At 37.9% G+C, this 22419-nt stretch overlaps 1 long non-coding RNA gene across 1 annotated transcript in view; it reads right to left on the reverse strand.

The window, feature by feature from the left end:
• Positions 1-446: 446 nt before the first annotated feature.
• LOC148756534 (uncharacterized) overlaps positions 447-22419 on the reverse strand; it is a 378327-nt gene continuing 356354 nt past the window's right edge. The window contains exon 4 of the long non-coding RNA XR_016018076.1: positions 447-3106. This is a non-coding gene — a long non-coding RNA (uncharacterized LOC148756534). The remainder of the gene's footprint in view (positions 3107-22419) is intronic.

A 22419-nucleotide genomic window follows, 5' to 3' on the forward strand; every position in this document is an offset into this window, starting at 1 on the left:
TGCATAGTAAATGTCAACAACAGGTAACATTTTTTTTTTTTCCAAATATTTTTGATCCATGGAAACCACAAAAAAGAAAGGTCAACTGTACGTATTTATTTTTTAGTTATTTTTACTATCACTTAACCAAGTAGATGTTTTCAGACATTATTCTTTATTACTTCTTAAGTCTCTCATTAGTCCAAATGATGATTTAGACAAATTCAAAATATTTTATTACTATATCTTCAAAAACAATGGCTAATTATATCAAGACCTGCCAAATTCAGAACTTTCACAATGGATAAAAGCTCTAGTGTTTACCAAGAAGAGCAATTACACTATTTACAGAAGTTAGATATTACCTTAATAAAGATATGCTGTTATATTAAATCTTACACTTTATTATTCTCCATAACCAACATAAAAAAACTCAGAGAGAAAATGTACATTGTTTTCTTTACAAAATAAACTAATTTTTAAAGCAGGAACACATTCTTATGCATGTATGTTGTTTAGATCAAACATACTGAAGAGAAATAATTTGGAGATAAATTATTAAAATATCTTCCCAATTGGTTAAAGTTATTTCTTTAAATACCCAGGGATCACTCTTATGTCGTTTATGCTGATGTCAGTGTGATTTTTCTTTTTATGTTCTTCATGGATAAGAGCACTTCGGGTAAGTTGTGATAATGCCAAAATTGCTGAATTACTAACGATTTCATATAGTTTCCATAGGAAAAACCCTGTGGAGTATTCCTGGCAAGATAATTTGGGAAGATAATCAAGCCATTTAGACTGGCATATCGACTGAAAGAACTCAGATGTAAAATGAGAACCACAGGAATCTGAATTATTTAAGTATGGTTGCTTTATTTACAAATGGACTGAGCAAAATATCTCATTAAATAAAAAGTAATTTTCCAAAGGAAAGATTAAATATCCACAACACAGAGTAAGAATAAAGATAACGAATGTCAAACATTCAGCTACAACAAACTGTGAAATTAGTTTTCCTCTGCCTAGTGGAGAACAAACAACAACTTTCCATGTTTATTACTTTTCAAGTGAGTTCCTCGGGGAATAATTTATTCCTACAAAAGCTTTGAATGACCATTTTGTATTAGGTTTACTTCACCATAAAGGCAGAATTCCAACTTCCATACTTTTAACTCAGTAATAACGTGTGGTCTTGTATAAAGCAAATGATACATTAGGTTTTCGCAGTGTTTTCTAGTTCACTGCAACACAGAATGCCGTCTTCAGATTGTGGCTATTCTGCAAGTTATTTGTTGTCAGAATGTGGTAAGTGTAAAGGTCACACGTTTAAAAATCTTGTCTAGCAATTTGACATTGTCATGCCATCTAAGCCTGTGATCAGAATCTTCCTCTCATTGAACAGGGTCTAGAGCACTTTGGATGTCATTGGACCTGCACGATGTGTTCCATACAGCAGGAGCTTCCTACCAATCGTGGCATCGTTAGACCACGTGTTGGTCTGTGATCAAGAACACAAACCAAAACAAAAATGTCTCGCATCACAGAGAGTTTGAGAAACACTGGTCTAGTGGGAATAGCATGGAGTTTGGAATCAGAAAGACCTAGGTTCAAATGCAACATCGCATTCCTCATTCCATGTGATCCAGAGGACGCCGCTTAACTTCAAACAATGGAGATGGCGATTCTTATCCCAGAGGGAGACTGAGAACATTAAATGGAATACCTTGACCGTGAATAACAGTGACTCACCAGTGCTTCATAGGTATCCAACTCACCTCAGTTCCTATACTGCCTTTCCCACCAAGGAAGACACCACCACCCTACCCAAGATGCCAAGATGGCCGAATCTGGTCTAGAAACAACACAATTTCTAATGGGCCCAGGAAGATAGAATACTTACCCTGCTTCCCCACAAATAAGACCTAGCTGGGCCATCAGCTCTATTTCATCTTTTGGAGCAAAAACTATATAAGACCCAGTTTTACATTATATTATGTTAGATAAGACCCGGTCTTACATTATAGTAAAATAAGACCAGGTCTTACATTAAATTTTGCTCCAAAAGATGCATTAGAGCTAATGGTCCAGCTAGGTCTTATTTTTGGGGAAAGACAGTAAGTTGAAATTCTCTGGATAAACTAGAGAAAACATAATATAGTGTGTGTGTGTATGTGTGTGTACGTAACACTTAAATCATCTTTCAATCAGAGTCAAATAAATTCACCATCAACCATGTTTTCTTTAATCTTCCTTAACATGCTTCCATGAACTTGATTTTTCTTTCCAATCAGACTGTAAGCATTGGTCAAGGCATAATGTTATTCCTTGTGTGTTCCAGTCTCTTATTTACTTCACATAAAAACCTGGATACAATCAGACTTACCCAGGGTTATCTGCATACATTTCTAGATATCTGTGAAGAGAAGCCTCACTGTGCACATGTTCAGAGGTGTATTCTGTGCTGCCTCTTGCTTTTCCTACGTAAATACACCAATAAAATGAACTGATTGGGTCCGTGAAAGATGGTGACAAACTATGTCCATTAAAGCTCACTTCAGAAGGGCAAAGAACAGGTCAAGACAAACGTCTGAAGCCTGATCTGAGGAAGAGAACACAAATAGAGCTTTGGCTGGCATTTAAAGAAGAGCTCATCATACAATCTGAGAAGCAGCAGGACAGCCTCTACCAATGACACAGCCTTATACATTGCGACTCCCCATTGAGGAAACTCAATCATAACACATTTAGAAACAAGTAATTTAGAAACCTAAAGGAGAAGTACAATGAATTAATATGACTTTCAAAACATCTCTTAGAGTAAAATCAGGATGGCTCTAAGGTTATTTATTTTTTCTACTATAGACCATACTCTATTATGAAAATAAGTATGATAAGTCAGATGGGGTGTGAATAGGCAGTTCCCAAGAAAAGAAATACAAATGGCTAAATAAACATGTGGAACATAGTCTCATAATTAAAGAAATGAAACTTAAAATGATAATGACACTCCTCGTATTTCAGATGGGCAAAGATTAAGATATTTGATAAAATACAGTACTGGTGAGTGAGTGCAGGACACAGACATGTACATTCTATGGGTAAGGATCCAATTTGGTGCGACAACCTAAAAGGGAAAAAAAAAAGTTAACATATATACCAAATTTCAAATATATACATACCCTATGACGTAGAAACTTGAACTTACCATAAAAAAACCTTGCAAAAATTTGACAACATATATAAATGAGGGTGTTAATGGGCTCATTGCTAATAGTATTAAACAACGGAATAATCTAAATAGCCATCAAGATGAGACTAGAATAATAAAAAAATGTTGTAGTAGCATGCGCCATCCCGTTTCAGTAAATTAAGACGTGTGTGTGTGTGTGTGTGTGTGTGTGTGTGTGTGTGTGTGTGTGTGTTGCACAGGGGGAGTTGTTCATAAGGACCGGAAACAGATGGCACATTCAGATTAGGTTAATTTGAAGAATGTTTTATAGAAGGACCTTTTACATGAGTGAGCAGTCTATAGAGACATAAGGAACAGTACCTCCCCTGGGGCTGTTTCACTGGAGCCCTTATAAAACCCCTAGGCCTAATGGGAGGCAGCAGTTATCAGAATCCAGAAGTTAAGAGACTTGTAGAGGTGTCTGTCATGAGACACGATTTATAGGCAAGCCAATAGGGAGGGAAGGCACTAAAGAAATAAACCTTCAGCTCTTATTCTCATCCCTCCTTCTGACTTCCTTCTGGAGCTTCTGATTGGCCCAATTCAGTTAGAAGCCCGATGTTAAGGAAGCCTAGTGAGAGTAGCCTTTTGGGGATATGGAGAATAGGGAAATAGAGAAACACAGAAGCATATCAAATATAGCATGTGTATATACACATGTGCACACACACACCTGCACACACATTCACACACTCGAGAAAGAGAGATTTGCCTATCTTCATCATATTTAGCCAAGTACTAACTGTGGTTATCTAATGAAGAGGTGTTTCTTTATACTTTTCAGAGGAGTTTTTTCCTTGTAAGATAGATATGATATTTATATTTAGAAAACAACAATAAAGGTATTTTTATGGTAAAAACAAAATAAGGTTGCTGGTAGTCCAAAAGAAAAGATAGAGGAAAGCAGACATGAGTCAAAGCTGAAATAGGTTTTCCTTAACCCTGGTTAAGCCTACTTGACCATCCAGTAACTCATGAAGTCTCTAGTATTTTGTAGCAAAAGAAACCAAACAAAAGAAAAGCTTAGAGTTAAGAAGTACATTGTGAAAAGTCCCTATAAATGATACAGAAGCAGAAGGGATAAGAATTAAAGACTCAAAAGCTATTGCCACTTTACTTCCAATCGTGAGTCAGAATACAGAGTACACCAGAACCCTATTTTCTCAAAATGGATAGCTAATTCGCAACCATGATTTATAGAAAGGTCATGCATCCCAGGACAAAACAGTGTTAGAAATCAGGTCATAGATGCAAAAATTGCACTAGTGTTAGCACGGCTTAATGTGAATTGCACCCCAAAAAAGACTGACATGAATTTTTGACTCGTTTTCCAAGAAAACACTTTTGTTTGCGTACATAGCAATGACAAAGCAGAGATACTTAAACCTCAGCTCAAATATCTACTTGTTTCCATGACCTGGGAAGTCCATCATGCAATGTCTATAGAACAGTATATCCACCAGCATGAGAAACAGTATGAATCAAGTTCACTCTGAAAAAATCAAAACCTCACAGGGAAAAAAATCATTCCTGATAGGGAATGAGCCTTTTTTTTTTTTTTTTTTTTTTTTAATGTACCGTAAGTAAATTGTTAACCCAATTTTATTTACTAAAATTTTCAGAATATCCAAGTGCACCTTCAACTTTGCCCTTGCCTCAATCAGGAATAGAGGGTAACTTTAGGTCTCTAACTGTCATTTCTCATTGATAATTCATCCATAGATACAGTGTCACCTCCAAGAAACATTGGACAGAAAGGCTGTAAACAATCCCTACCCTTTGACCAGGCCCTCTCTTGTGTTTTTGCCTACCATTAATGCTGCTTTGTAGTACATGATATTCTGGGTAATGGACCATGTAGCTCCAATCTTCAAAAGCAGCTAATCTTTCCAGAAATACTGGGGCTTTTACTATATACTTGGCACTGCACTTGGCACAGCGTCTAGAGTCCAGAAATAGACCGATGAACAATGCAGTCACAACCTCTACCCTCGTGGGGCTCCAGCATAAGTGGGTGTGATGGTTAATTTTATGTGTCACCTTAGCTAGGCCACAATACCCAGATATTTGGTCAAACACCTGTCTGGATATTGCCGCAAAGACATATTTGGATGAGATTAACAGTTAAATCAGTCGACTTTGAGTAAAGCAGATTACTCTCCAAAATGTGAGCGGGCCTCATCTAATCAGTCAAAGGCCTTAGGAGACGACAGACTGAGTTCTGCCAAGGAGGAGAGAATTCTGGCTCCTGACTGCCTCTGGATCCCAGCTGTAACCACTCTTCCCTGGGTCCCCAGCCTGCCTGCTGGCCTGCCTGGCCAATTTTGGACTTGCCAGCCTCCAAGTACAAGAGCCAATTTCTTGAAACGAATCCCTCTCTTTCTCTTTTCTATAAACCCGAGACCAGGAAGAGCTCTCTCACCAGGTAATGAACCAGCCAGCACCTTGATTTTGGACAGCCCAACCTCTAGAACTTTGAGAAATATTTCTGTTGTTTAAACCACCCAGTCTATGGTATTCTATGACAGTAGCCAGAATTAACACCAAAAAAACAAACAAAACCCAGACAGATCCTCCTTCATTCTTCTCAATCTTTCCTGCGAACAGAAACATTTTCTTTGAAAATTTGACTAAGTAGATTCTACCTTCTTCCAAATCTTTTTGAAAATGAGTATGTCTCTCCTTGTCTCTCTACCTATTATTTACTTATAGTCTCCTACTGTCAGATGCTCTGTAAACCATCATGGATCCCTAATTTATATCGTTTGAAGGACTCCATGACACCAAACAATGTTTGCTCTAACACCGAACCTGTTTCCACCCTGAAAAGCGGTATGTATACTGATTAAAGGTAGATCTCTGGAACTATGGTATGCGGCTCTTACTTCCAACCCCACGTCACTAACCTCTGTGTGGCCATGGGTGACATAAATTTGGTTAAGTCAATATATGTAACAGACATAGACCCTGGTTCATGGAAGCTCTAAAATAACAATAACGTTAGCTTTAGTATACTTTATAGTTATTGTTGCACCCACAAGCTTTCTTCCTACCAGTATTCCTGGGTCTACCTAGAAAACACTGGAATCAGTTCAGTGGGTACACAATGGTATAGATGTCATCCTTTTCCCCGATAAACTTTCTAACCACCGGCCAAGGCTGCCTTCACATTTTTTCAATGCTTTTGGTCTTAGCTGACAGTGTTCACTACCAATCACTCAATGATAGAAAAACAATTTAAAAAGAAAAAATATATAAAATTGATCATTAATACTCATGATACTCCTACTAGTATTGCCATCAACCATTGTATTGCCTATAATGGACCCAGGACTTCGTAATAGGTGCTTCACAGATCTTGTTTAGTCAAAATTCATTTAACTCTAGCGTCTAATATATGTTTGTCATTGACTTTTCAAGGCTTGTGATTACTATTTTCCACTATAGTTCTTTTAAATATATTTAATTTGAAGCTAAGAAATACTTCCATTGTGGCTTGCCTTGGCAGTTTTTCTTATCAAAACATTTCTCTAGAGTCAGCATTTTAGAATTACTTGTCAATGATCACAAGAGCCTTTTAAGTGGAACAATTGGCATGATCATTCTAGAAAAAAACAAACCAACAAACAGAAAACATTTCTGGGTAATAAGTGACCCTAAAACATTGACAACTTGAAGAGATCCACATGAAAGAAAAGGCAATCTAATACAGTTCTTCAGATAATCAAGTAGAAACTACTCGATATTATTGTAGTTTACATTTTCCTAGGCCTCCCCAGTTTGGAGCTGAAAATTAGGCCATTGGGAGATGAATTTTGCCTTCACGTCCATAAAACCAGCTCCCTACAGTGTCTTCCCTCCTGCCCTTTTTATTCAAGTTCTATTGGCAGCCCCTTGAAAGTCATCTTTGCAAGTGTATTTTCATTTGTATGACCAACCCTCACATGGAAACAGTAGAGAGATTTTGTAGATTCTGCTAAGCTCTGCCCTGCTACTGCCATTGCCTTGTGGTTCACCATTGATTTTGCAAGGCGTTGGTCAAATAGTGTTTTCTTTGGGGACAGTGTTAGTTTCCTAGGACTGTTGTAACAAAGTGCCACAAAATGAGTGCCTTAAAAAACACAAATTAATTTTCTTATAGTTCTGCAGGTTACACAAGTCCAAATTGAAGGTGTTGGTAGGGGGCTGCTCTCCCGAAAGGCTCCAGGGAGAATCCTTCCATGTGTCTTGCTAGCTTTTGGGATTTGCTGACACTCCTTGGCATCCCTTGGCTTGTAGACGCATCACTCCAATCTCTGCCTCTGTAGTCATGGCTTTCTTCTCTTGTATAGTTTGTGTCCAAAATCTTCTTCTTATAAAGACATCAGTAATTGGAGTAAGGTACACCTTAATCCAGGATGACCTCGTTTAACTTCCTTGAATTGGCAAAGACCCTATTTCCAAATAAGTCATAGTTACCAGGGTGTAGGACCTTAAACATATCTTTGTGGGGACACAATTCAGCCCAGTACAGGGACAATGAAGCCACTAAACAAAGATTTTTTGAGGGCTTCCTATGTATGTGCCTGACAGTCTTAGCACTCCTACTGAGTGTTGTCACTGCCTCTCCTCCCATCATGTCAAGTACCACACTGCCACCTCTCTGCCACCTCCTTGGAGAGTGGCCAGACCACTAATATATGGATGCCTTTCAGATGCCAGGGCTGCATGTAGTCAATGGCAAAAGGACAGAATTATGTCTCTGTCCCTTTTATGATTGGTTGTGTAAAGGAGGTACAGAAGCAGTGTTATTTGTGCCTAAGAATCTTATGGAGCTTTATATAACGTGGCTACTTCCTTTGTTACTTGTAGTCTTCATTCTTCTGAGGGCATAATTATATTCAATGGGTAAGGGCTGGGCCAAGGACAAAGTTACTTACAAGACCTAGGGTATATTCAGGAAGGAACACAGCAACAATAAGAACATTCTCTGACCCTGTGGTTTTAAAACTAGGCCCAAATCCTCTCCCCATGATCTTTTCTTGAAAAATGATTCTGAGATGTCTCAGTCTCTCTTTCAAGTCAACCTTTGCCTGTGCTGCTCCTGTATCAGTTCATGATTACTATTTGTGTCATTGGTAACATTGAGCCTTCTGGACAATCAGCTGCACTTCAAACTATATGCACCATCACTCCTGTTTTATTATTTTTTTTAATTTTTATTTATTTATTTTTTTTATTGGGGAACATTAGGGAACAGAGTGTTTCTCCAGGGCCCATCAGCTCCAAGTCGTTGTCCTTCAATCTAGTTGTGGAGGGCGCAGCTCAGCTACAAGTTCTTTCGCAGTTTTCAATCTTTAGTTGCAGGGGGCACAGCCCACCATCGCGTGCAGGAATTGAACTGGCAACCTTGTGGTTGAGAGCTCATGCTCTAACCAACTGAGCCATCCAGCCACCCCTTCCCAAGCTCAGTGGCAGCTCATTGCCCTCAATTTAGTTGTGGAGGGCACAGCTCACTGGCCTATGTGGAAAACGAACAGTCAACCCCATTGTTCAGAGCTCACGCTCTAACCAACTAAGTCATCCGGCCACCCACTCTGGTAAATATTTAAGTGATTCTCAGACCAGTGGACTTTCCAGTTTAGTGTTTCACTCTTACAGAGTAACTGAAGCTTTTTTTTTTTTTTTAATTAAAATTTATTGGGGTGAAAATGGTTAGTAGTAAAAAGATATATGTGCTCCGATGTTCATTGCAGCTTCATTTATGGTGACCAAGACATGGAAATAACCAAAGTGTCCTCCAATAAATTATTGAATAAAGAAGATGTGGTATATATACACAATGGAATACTATTTTGCATAAGAAAAGATGTAATACTGCATTTGAGATAACATGGAGGATCTTGAGATTATTATGCTAAGTGAAATAAGTCAGACAGAAAAGTCGAGACACATATGACTTCACGCATATGTGGGATATAAAACTGAAGGCAACAAAGGAACAAGACAAACAAATAAAGAAATAAAAACTCATAGACACAGACAATAGTTTAGTGGTTACCGGAGGGTAAGGGGTAAGAAGGTGTGTAGAAGAGGGTAAAAGGGATCAAGTATATGGTGATGGAAGGAGAACTGACTCTGGGCGGTGAAAACACAATGTTATATATAGATGATGTATCACAGAATTGTACACCTGAAATCTATGTAACTTTACTAACAATAGTCACCCCAATAAAGTTTAATTTAAAAAAAAATGAGTAACTGAAACTTGAACTCAAGCAGGATACAGAAATTTTGAAGCTTGAGGTTAATCTTTAAGGTAAGGGATACATGTTTACCGCAAGCAATGTGACTATTTGACACTGAACAACTTATTTCACCCCTCTCCTCCTTGGAATTCATTCTCATCATGTGTAAAATAATAAGATTGAGACATGATCTCTGAAGCTCCTTGTAGACCTAGCATTCCTTGATCCAAATGAGTCAGTAGTTCACATAATTAGACCAATCTGCCTATGTGTATAGCTTCCTCTATAAAGTTGGTTTTAAAATGTTTTTTCAAAGTAATAGTCAAATTCTCGATCACTGTGGAAATTTTAAACACTACCAATGCTTACAAAAGGGGAAAATAGCACTTACCCCTAATAATATTTTCCAGAGATGAGCAGCCAATATTTTAGCATTTTTGTTTTCCTCCCATAATTTTACAGGAAGTGATATTTTACAAGAAGTGTTCATAATTAAATACATTTTTTGTTGTGGTTATATGAGTTATCTCCATCTGGTCCCCAAGGCTTAGTCGTGGTTTTTAAATCATTTTCTGCATATCTCTAGAGGTTCTTTGGCATCTCTCCAGGATCAGTTATTGGGTGGGAAGAGTAGAGGGGAAATACAAGCTGTGAGAGCTCAGACCGAATGAGGACTCCCTACCAGATTCTAGGGAGGTCTAGACTACAGTTCCGTGAGCAATGAACGCAGTACTGAAGGACTATCAGGATCAATTCCATGACGACTGCCTGGGGAGCCTCACAGAAAGGCCATTTCACAGTCCAGAATGAGAAAATTAACAGAGAAGTATCTTGGGGGAGAAACTTGCTTGTTAAGTTCATGCACACACTCCCTGATCCTGGCTGTCTGGATCAGTCAGCAGTCAGCAAAGCACCAGTTACACAACAGTGACTTCCAGGAAAATTCTTCTCAATGAAAATAAATGAAGGTCTGTGTTCAAACCAAGAAAAACATTTGCTCAGCTGGAAAGTCAGCCAAGTGGAATATATATGCCTGCTTACCTCAGAATGCCGTCCTCTACTCATCTTGTATTTAATTACACGATAACAGTGGGGATGGTGTGCATACCTAGCTTTAGTACAACTTTAGAATTTTGTTACCTTCCCTGAGCTTAGAAAATTCTCCCTACTCCTTTTAAGTATTATTTTTGTTTCATTTAGTGGAGTGTTACCATTTTGTATTTTTATTGTTTTTCACCTCCTCTTCTTTTATCACCATCTATGAACAAAATAGAAATGTAACGTGTATAGACAGGCATTTCCTTTTAGGGTGGTAAATGACAGTAGAAAAAATATTTTGAGGGATACAAAGAGATGGAGGATTCTTTAGTAATCATACCTTTTACTTTTTTCTTCTAGTCAAAGAAAATAACTTGATAACTCTTATATTAAGCCAGATATGATAGATTTGGAATGAGAGGTGGATAAGACTGTTAGTGCTCTTGCTTGTTTGTTTGTTTGTTTTGTCTTAACCTAAGAAACTAGATCTGTGACAATATTTCTGCTCTTCTTATCAAAGGCTAGATAAGAATCATTCCTCTTAAGAACTTATAAAAAAAAAAAAAAAATCAAAGCCACAAATAATCACACATTGTCTATAGCTCCTGATGATTCTCTAGGTCATTCTGTCTTCAATCCATTGTTACTTGGCTTCATCTTCCACTCCAGGGAACCTGTTTTCTTTAAAGGTACAAAACAAATCTCTTCTCAGTCCTCAGTTGGCTTGACATCTTTGAAATATCTGAAATTGATTATAACTTCCTTCTTTAAATATTCTTTCCCCAGGTTTTGAGATGTTGTTCTCCTCCCAGCCTCCTTAAAACTTTCTGGAAGTTCTTCAGTCTCCTGCTTCTCCTTTCTATGACCACATCATTTAACCAAACTTGGTGTCACCAAGGAAGTTTTCAAGAAAATTGCTGATGTTGGCCTGATCACATCAAGAATTTCCAAAGGATAAGTGAGAAGTTTCTACAAGCCAAGGTTTTGTCAGTAATAGATGAGCAACTCTGAGCTTGTGATTCCAACAGGCCATTTACGTTTAAGAGTAAAAATCTGATCATTGTCTACTGTTTCCTAACAGGTTCAGAAAAACTAAAGATTCCTCAAGGCTCTGCCTCCAGACCTATTTTCGTCTCATGACTCTCTCCTTTGTTAACATCATGATTTCCTCTACAACTTTTGTGTTGATAACTACGAAGTCTCAAACTTTTACCTTAACTTTTTTATTCTGTGAATTTCAGGTCTTCCGATACTGGCTAAGAATGTGATGAGTATGATTACATGATTGATCCACAAGTACACTGATCTATATTTACCTCCTAAGGTTTTTGTAATGAATGCATGAGATGATGCTTTTAATACACAAATAACTGTGCCAGACACCTGCCACTAGCATATTGTTAACATTATTCATGATTAATTAAATCTGGATTGGTTATTTTCTAGTCTCATATGTAGCTACACATCTTCTTAGGAATACTTACAAATAAGAGTCAGGAAGTGCTCTTATTTTACTCCACCATGAGTGTCCTTATCTTCCAAGAGAGTCTTTCACCGGATGCAGTCTAGCCTAGACTCAGAAATACTCTAAAGGAGCTTGATTTAAATAAAACAGAATCTGTGGATAATTGTAGGTCAAGATGGTGGAGTAGGTAAACACTGTGCTTGCCACCTCCCATGACGACATCAAAATTACAACTAAACTACAGAACAAGCATCATTGAGAACCACCTGAAGTCTAGCCAAACAGGTGTTTCATAACTAAGGATATATAAGAAGCCACTTTGAGACTGGTAGGAGGGGCAGTTGCTAAATGGGTGGTCCTACACCCTGCGTGATGGTTAAAAATCAAGAGGGCTGTCTCAGCTGTGGAGATACCCCCGAGGAGCAAGGGGTCCCAGACCCACACCAGGCTACTCAGCCCAAGGTTCCAGTACCAGGAAGAGAAATCCCCAAAATTCCTGGCTGTGAAAACCAGGAGAGATTGTGGCTGAGTGAGACAGAGGACTGCTGGAGTCCCAGGCATTCTCCTTAAAGGGACTGCACACTGATTTACTCTCCTATGGATTCATTCGCTCTGAGCTCCAGAGCTGCAGCGGCAGCTTGAAAGTCTCTAGGGACATACGGGGAGGAACTGAATTATCTGTTTTCAGAGTGAGGACTGGAGGGGCAGCTTTCTCCCAACCAGAAGTGCTGGAAGAACACATTGTTTCCTTTTTGAGCCTTCTCCACTACCCAGCATGCAGGTGGCTATGCTATCTGAGTCTTTATCAACCTAATTAACACCATTCACCTCGCCTGACCCAAAGCACTTTATGTGGCTTTTCCATACAAATGGCCAGTCTTTTCTCATGCCATGGACTTTCCTAAAACCTCACAAAGTTTCCAAATACCCAAACCAGCAGCATCTGGCTTTGGTGTGCCCCGTATTTCTTGCAAAACAGCCCCAAGCCTGGCATTAGTGACAGCCAGCCTCAGTTCACAGCTTAGCCTCTCCCAGGCACCTTCAAGTCCAGCACAAGTGTAAACCATCTGCAGATCACTTTGTAGCTCCTACCCCATGGCCCCAGGCAGGGCACAGGCAGTGGTTGTTTTTGGCCTGGACCAGAGCCCCTCCCAAGAGGCCACAGGATCAACACAGCCAATGACCAGCTTTAGCCCATACCAGTTCACCACCCAGTCACCTCCACAAACAACACATCAGAGACCTACTAGAGCAAATCCTGCCCCATAGGGTCAGCCTCTGCACAAGAGCTCTTCCACTAGAGTCATGGCCAGTCCTCACAATCAACAAGCCTGATATATATATATATATATATATATATATATATATATATATATATATATATATATATATGTATATATGGCAATAATTACATATCTATTACATACAATTACTTTAAATATAAATGGATTAAATGCTCCAATGAAAAAATAGGGTGGCAAAATAGATAAGAAAACAAGACCCTTACAAATACTGCCTACAAGAGACTCACTTCATATAAAAAAAACACACAGATACTGAAGGTAAAGTGAGGGAAAAGACATTTCATGAAAATGGAAACAAACAAATAAAAGCTGGGGGAGCAGTACTTATGATAAAATAATCTTAAAAGAAAGGCTATAAAAAGAGACAAAGAAAGATCCAGTAATTCAACAAAGAAACCCAAAACACTAATTTGAAAAGACATGTGCATCCATATGTCCACTGCAGCATTATTTACAATAACTTAGATTCGAAAGCAACTTAAGTGTCCATCAATGGATGAATGGATAAAGAAGTATTACATACATACAATGGAATATTACTCAGTCATAAAAAAGAATGAAATGTAGCCATCTGCAAAAACATGGATAGACCTAGAGGGTACTATGCTAAGTGAAAAGATGGGAGGAGGCTTGGAGAGTGAGTGAAAAACAGGAAGGGATTAAGAAGTACAAATTGGTAGTTTAAAAATAGTCATGGGGATATAAAGTAAAGCATAAGAAATATAGATAATAATGTAATAACTATGTATAGTGTCAGATGTGTACTAGATTTATCAGGGTGATCACTTCCTAAATTGTAAAAATGTCTAAGCAGTATGCTGTACCCCTGAAACTAATATAATACTGTATGTCAACTGTAATTGAAAATTTTTTTAAATTTAAAAATAAATAAAGTAAAAGAAAAAAATGAAACAGAGTCACTGGCCTATTACTCCTGGCCCTGTGCTCTTCTTTGCCCTCCCTTTCCATCAAGTTCTTGTTATTAAATGTTTCACACCAGTGTCTTGGAATCTCATAGTTAATAGATAGAAGTATTACCTTTCAGTAAGAAGGGCCCAGTTGTGACTTTTGGCTAATTCATCACTTATCAAAACGGTGTTGGGCACTCTTTATATCTGGTTTTTATATGTCCACTATTGCCGATTACTCTTTCTTGATCTTGGTATAAGTTCTATTTTATTCAAGACCATCTGGATTATTTATAATTGCTTTCATTCCTCTTTCCTGATTTATGCAGATCAAAATGCACGAGTGTACTTTATAAGCACATATATATTTAATAAAACTAATAAAATTTATATTTTATTAAATTATATAAATTATATGTAATAAAATTACATTATATTTTATTATTATTTTTATATACATTTAATACAATTAATAAAATTATCCTTCCATTATTACTTTCTTCCAACGTCATTCAGTTTACACCTCCTATATTCTTTATTTGACAGTTTTCCTCCAAATAACATGGTTTTGAAAATTTCAGTGTCACCGTACACTCTAATGCTCCATCATTCCATATATTTAGTTGTAACATCAAATTCTGTTGACTCCATCATATCTGTCCCAAAGCCAGTTCCTCATCATCTCTCCTTTTGATTTCTAAAATAGTATCTAAAATGTTTCTCACAGTCTTTTTTCTCCCATCACTCATAACTCCACCATAGTTACCACTATATAATACGAAGAAAATTTACATTAAGTTGTATCATAGGTATCAAGAGGCAGTTAAGTATTTTTCTTCAATCATGATTGCCTGTAGAACAATCCCATATTTAGCAGGGTCTCCCAAAGCCTCTGCAGTCTCTCTATTCACAATACAGCCATATCTATCCTTACATCTTTCTACAGTAAACATTTCTTTAGTGCTGCATATTTTTGCTCATTCTATTCCCACTATTTAGGATATTCGTCACATGTTTCCCATTATCCAAGGTCTAGGTCAAATATGAGCCTTCTTTATTTAGTTTTCCATGATTAACACTAAGCAGAATTCATATTTCCCTTACTTTGACTATTTTAGCACTTCACCTGCATCTCTATTATGGCACATTTGTATACTAAAAAGCATGTAAATATATGACTTCCTAACTGGATTGAGGCAAACTTAATTATTTCAACCTCCACAATGCCTATGACAGTATTTAGTACGTGGAAATAACAGCAAATATATGCAGAATTCATGAAATGAATTTACTTACATAATGCTCTTTTAAATGCTGTAATAAATCTACATGGCATCTACTAATTCTGTGGCTTCTTATGGATTTCCTCTTGTGTAGTAAGGCTAAGTAAATTTTGTGTTTCTTGTTCTTAGGATTATTCATCGTATTTATCCGTGGATCCAGAATAATTAACTCATTTTCTTATTCTCGTCTGTAAAATGGGGATATTTTGGTAAAGTAGTTCCCACCCCCATCAATGGTTTTGCTTTCTACAGTTTCTGTTACCCAAGGTCAACTGAGATCCAAAAATGTTAAATGGAAAATCCAGAAATAAACAATTAAAATGATGAGGTTCCCTAGTGACAGACATTATCTGCTCCTGACATCCAACCGTTGACATTGTCATGGTTCGATCCAAGGCAGACAATCCAACTTCCGATGAATTCTCAGAAGGCTAATAGCAGCCCACTGATACATCACAATACCTACATCATTTACCTTGTTTCATCTCATCACATAGGCACCATATCATCTCACATCATCACAAACAGAAGAAGGGTGAGCACAGTACAATAAGATATTTTGAGAGAGACCACATACACAAGACCTTTATTACTATATATTGTTATTATTGTTCTATTTTATTATTAGTTATTGTTGTTAATCTTTTACTGTGCCTAATTTATAAATTAAACTTTATTATAGGTATGTGTGTATGTATAGGAAGAAAACATAGTATATATAAGGTTTGTCACTATTTGTGGTTTCAGGCATTTAAGACTGGGGTCTTAGAACCTATTCACCACAGATAACAGGGGACTACTATACTTACCGAATAGGGTTATTGTAAAGATTAATTAGGTCAATACATGTAAAATACATTGTTTGACATACAGTGTTACTCATATGTATTAATTATAATTAATTATACATCCTGGAATTTAAATATAAAATACTTTGGTAAGGGCCAGCTCAGTGGCTCAGGTGGTTAGAGCTCTGTGCTCCTAACTCCAAAGGCTGCCGGTTCGATTCCCGCATGGGCCAGTGGGCTCTCAACCACAAGGTTGCCGGTTCAACTCCTTGAGTCCCGCAAGGGATGGTGGACAGTGCCCCCTGCAACTAGGATTGAACATGGCACTTTGAGCGGAGCTGCTACTGAGCTCCCAGATGGCTCAGTTAGTTGGAGCGTGTCCTCTCAACCACAAGGTTGCAGGTTCGACTCCCACAAGGGATGGAGGGCTGCGCCCTCTGCAACTAGCAACAGCAACTGGACCTGGAGCTGAGCTGCGCCCTCCACAACTAAGACTGAAAGGACAACAACTTGAAGCTGAACAGCACCCTCCACAACTAAGATTGAAAGGACAACAACTTGACTTGGAAAAAAATCCTGGAAGTCCACATTGTTCCCCAATAAAGTCCTGTTCCCCTTCCCCAATAAAATCTTTGAAAAAAAAAACACACACACAATACTTTGGTAAAAATATCAAAGTTATTTTTCTAACTTCCATATTAGACAGGAGTCCACCAATTGATATTAAAAAATCAACACTAGTTATTCCACATTTCATCAAGGTAAGTACTCAAACATGGATAAAACTATACCATTTTTCAAACCTCATAATAAAAATTATTGAAATAACAATAATAATAATATGTAACAGGAACTGTATATACATGTTCTCATTTTCTTCAATACAGGCCTTAAAAATATTGCTATTTTCATTTCCATTTCGCAGATGAGGAGGGTAAACATTTGACGCAGGATTACACAGCTAGTAAATATAAGAAGGAATACTTGAACTCTGATCTGTCCAGCTCAACAAGGCATCATTTAACTATTCGTAATGTACTTCCACACAGTGATCCACTTTTTAAAATCTTTTCTCTTACTATTCCCTCTCTCGAGGATACTTTCTTCTGATCACCATATATCCAAATAACACTTATTTGAAGGTCATGGTGAATGAAATTTCACATATGAAACCTCCCTTCATACTCTGTAACATTTTTCATCTTGGAAATTTGATATTAGTTTACCTTTACCTTTTAGGGCAATTCACAATTTTGATGTTCAGTTGTAATTATTGACATACCTATTTTTCCTGTCCATCTAAGCTCTAAGTTTCTTGAGAAAAATATCTGTGTTTTGTCAAGGTTTGAACACCTTATGATATTTAGCACATTGTACTGCATTCAGTAGGTGCGTAAATACTTCAGATTATGCTTTTTTGTTTCTCATGTCAGTCTTATGGCACATGTATGATAGGTTTCAATTTTCGTATTTTAAAGGTGAGGAAAAAGGAAGAGTGTTTATTCTGAGCAGTCACTTTCATTATATAGCAGTGTATGTATAGATTTGATCATAGGACTAGAAGTGCTTGAAACAGTTAAACACCAAAGAGTTTTGTGTTTTTGTTTATTTATTTATTTATTTATTTTTAACTAATCTTGTTTTCCTTTGATCTGCATGAATATCCTAAAGCTGAGTGCTAAGAAATATCATGAAATTTAGTTTCAGGAAATTTTGGTTCCAGTAAATTGAGAGTTTACTGTTGTGAATACTACTAGGAAATGAGTTTTAATTCCTGATGGAAACAATGCAATTTTTCTATTTTTAGAGTTTTATTCATTTATACACACATTAAAAGGCAATCATTGTTAAGTGATTAATTATTTTATCATTAACCTGATTTTCTGGACCAACACTTCTTAAATACACACTATTAAGCCACTAAATTGAATCCACAAACTCAGAAAGCATCAATGGTCCCTTAAAGTGGTGCCCTGAATCCATTGGTTTCTCTCACATCTGTAATTTTCAAGATTTAAATAATCTGTTTACAGTTTCTTCAGTCATTCAAATTACTTACTAAGTATCCAATTCTAACACATTTATAAACGGCACTTGCTGTATGCCCAAATACATTTCTTGTTGATGGCTGCCACCTTAAAACCAGTTCTCCAAGACTGGTTCCTGAATAATGGAAGCACAACTCACCCCAGTCTGTCATGGCATTTGCTGTTCAAGTTTGCTTAAATTAACAGTCTTTTACATAAGGCAACACTTCATATTTCACATAAGGCAATACTTTCTTTTTATAATTAGGGATAAGTTCTTGTGCAATTCTTAACTAATGATGAAACTTGCAGAGTTTAAATAAAACAATAGGCAATAAGCTCACCCTGCAGATGACAGTATTGTACAACCATTTGAGTTTTCTTTTTGTGCTACTCAGTGCAGTCATTTTATGTTCTATTTTAACATACTTTCTCCTATTAAAATGTTGGCCTTAAATCAAATGTCTTGAGTTCAGTAACATACAAGTACATTGTACAGAGAAGCATCCATTCTTGTTTAAAATGTGAGAATAACATACACAGAATCTCCCCGTACTTATGCTAGCAACATGAATTATTTAATCTTCAATATCATTAACATCAAAACATGCTTGTATTAAAAAAAAAAGAACTAATGGTTTCAATTGGTAAGCACTTTATCATAAATTGTAACCCTATCAATGAGCATTACCATATTTGCAAATCAATCTAGAATCTGAAAATAAAAGATAATTAAAGTCCATGTTTAGACTGGGAATGGTATATGAAAATGTCATCCATGTAAAAAGCTTTGATAGTTCTGCCAATAGTTTCAGCTTGCACACTGTCAAAACTTTAGATTTCCAGGATTTCTGGTCAAGATGCTGGAGTAGGTAAATGCTGGGGTTTCCTTTTCTCATGACCACATCAAAATTACAACTAAACTACAGAACAATCACCACTGATAATTGCATGAAGTCTAGCTGAAACAAAGACCTACAACTGAGGACATGCAGAAGAAGCTACCTCAAGACAGGTGTGTGTGTGGGGGGGGGGGGAGAGAGGCAGAAATGGGGAACAAGCTTGTCTCACACCCACATGTGACCATTAAAAATAGGGAGGGATATCTCGTCTGCAGAGGTCCCTCACCCCAAGGAGATAGGGGTCTCGGCCCCACACGAGGTTCCCCAGCCCAAGTTTCCAGTGCCAGGGAGAGAAGTCCCCATAACTTCTGACTGTGAAAACCAGTGGAGATTGTGGCTGAGTGAGACAAGGGTGACTGAAGTCATAGGCGCTCCTCTTAAAAGGCCTGCACATGGACTTACTCACTGATGGACTCTCTCACTCTGAGCTCCAGCACTAGGGCAGCAGCTCAAAAGGTGCCAGGGGCATAAAGGGAGGAACTGAGATATCTGGCTCAGGGTGAGGGCTGGAGGGGTAGCTTTCTTCTGGAAAGAGAAGCTGGCAGAAGCCATTATGTTTTTTGTTGAGCCCTCCTCTCCTCCTGGCATGCAGACACAGGTGGCTGTCATGTCTGGGTCTTTATCAACCTGGCTAACACCATTTATTCACCCCACCCTAGTGATTCCCTGGACCCTGCCACATCCAATTTTTGGATACACCCAAGCCACTTACAGTGGTTTTTCCATACAAACAGCCTGTGTTGGCTCATGCTGCAGGCTTTCATAAAAATTTTCAAAGGTTCACAAAACCCAAACAAACAACATCTGGCTTTGATGTGTCCCATACCTCTGGCTGAGCATCTCTAATTCCAGCACTAGTAATAACTGGCATCAGTTCATGGCTTGGACTCTTGAGGCAACTGCAAGCCCAACCTGGGCTGTGGCCATCTACAGATTGCTTTGTGGCTCATGCCAGGTGGCCCCAGGTAGGAAACAGGCTGTGGCTGAACTTGGCTTGCAGCAGATTCCTTTCTGGAGGCCCGCCTGGGCTGGCATGCCTGGTGGCCAGCTTTGGACCAAGCTGGAGCATCACCCAACCACCTCCAAGGATGACACATACAAAGGGCAGATTGGGCAGGCACCAAAGCTCTGCTACAAAATAATCTGCTCTGTAGTGTCAGCCCCTGCACAAGAGCTCCTTTACTAGAGTCATGGCCAGTCCTCATAGTCAATCAGCCCTGAGGGTCAATCTCTCCCATTGATGTGCAAATAGCAACCAAGGCTCAACTACAATAGGAGGGTGTACACAACCCACACAGGGGACACACCTGGAACACCAGCTCTGGTGATTAGGGAGACTGCGCAACCGGGCCCCATAGGACACCTACTACAGAAGGCCTCTCTACTAAGACTGGGAGACATAGCAACTCTACCTGATACATAGAAACAAACACAGCAGGCAGCCAAAATGAGCAGATAAATAAACATGTCCCAAATAAAAGAGCAAAACAAAGCTCCAGAAAAAGAACTAAAAATGGAGATAAACAATCTACCAGATGCAGAGTTCAAAACACTGGTTATAAGGATGCTCAGTGATCTCAGTGAGAACGTCAACAAAAGGATAGAAAACATAAAAATGGAGATAGACACCATAAGAAAGGACCAGTCAGGAATGAAGAATACCTGAAATGAAGACTATGTTAGAGGGAATCAACAGCAGATTAGATGATGCAGAGGATCAATTCAGCATTTTAGAAGATAAGGTAGCAGAAAACACCGAAACAGAACAGCAAAAAAGAAAAGAGAATCCCCCAAAAATGAGGATAGTTTAAGCCTATGGGACAGCATCAAGTATACCAACATTTTCATCATATGGGTGCCAGGAGGAAAAAAGAGAGCAAAAAATTGAAAACCTATTTGAACAAATAATGACCGAAAACTTCCCTCACCTGGTGAAGAAAATCCAGGAAGCACAGATTCCCAAACAAGATGAACCCAAAGAGGCCCACACCAAGACACATCACAATTGAAATGCCAGAGGTTAAAGACAAAGAAAGAATCTTAACAGCAGCAAGAGCAAAGCAGTTAGTTACCTACAAGGGAACTCTCACAAGATTGTCAGCTGATTTCTAAACAGAAACTTTTCAGGCCAGAAACGACTGGTACAAAATATTCAAAGTGATAAAAAATAAGGACCTATAACTAAGATCACCCTACACAGCAAAACTATTATTTAAAATTGAAGGACAAAGAGCTTCCCAGACAAACAAAAGCTAAAGGAATTTATCCCCACCAAACCAGTATTACAAGAAATGTTAAAGGGACTTCTTTAAAAAGAAGAAAAAAAGATTTAAAAAAAAATATGAATAGTAAAACAGCAAAACTACATATCAACAACTACTTTTAATGTAAATGGATTAAATGATTCAATAAAAAGAATATAGTGGCTGAATGGATGAGAAAATAAGACTTTTATATATGCTGCCTACAAGAGACCCATTTCAGATGAAAAGACACACAGAGCCTGAATGTAAAGTGAGGGAAAGAGATATTTCATAAAAATGGAAACAAAAAATCCGGGGTAGTAATGCTTATACCAGACAACATAGACTTTAAAAACAAAGGCTATAACAAGAGACAAAGAAAGACCCAGTAATTCAACCTCTGGGTATTTATCCAAAGAAACCCAAAATGCTACTTCAAAGGAACATGTGCATCCTTATGTTCATTGCAGCATTGTTTACAACGGCCAAGATGTGGAGGCAGCCTGGGTGTCTGTGGATGGATGAATGGATAAAGAGGAGGTGGTACATATATACACTGGAATATTGTTCGGCCATGGAAGGGAATGGGTTTTGCCATCTGTGGCGGCATGGATGGGCCTGGAGGGTACTGTGCTGATACAGTGTGTCAGACAGAGAAAGACAGATGTAATGTGAATTCACTTATATGTGGAATTTAAAGAATATAAACAAAGAAACAAAACAGAAACAAAGTTGTACATATAAAGAACATTTTGATGGTTTCCAGATGGGAAGGGGGTTCAGGGTGGGTGGAAAAGGGGAAGGGATTAAGAAGTATAAATTTGTTGTTACCAAGTAGTCTTGGGGATGTAAGGTAGAGCATAAGGAATATAGTCAATAATATGATAATAACTATGTATAGTATCGGGTGGGTACTATACTAATCAGGAGACCATTTCTTAAATTATACAAATGTCTAAACATCATGCTGTCCTGAAATTAATATAAAATAATGTTGAATGCCTATTGTAGTTAAAAATTTTG

The sequence above is a fragment of the Rhinolophus sinicus genome, chromosome 12, assembly GCF_057876585.1.
Source record: "Rhinolophus sinicus isolate RSI-liver-muscle chromosome 12, RSI-T2T, whole genome shotgun sequence".
Taxonomy (NCBI): Eukaryota; Metazoa; Chordata; class Mammalia; order Chiroptera; family Rhinolophidae; genus Rhinolophus; species Rhinolophus sinicus.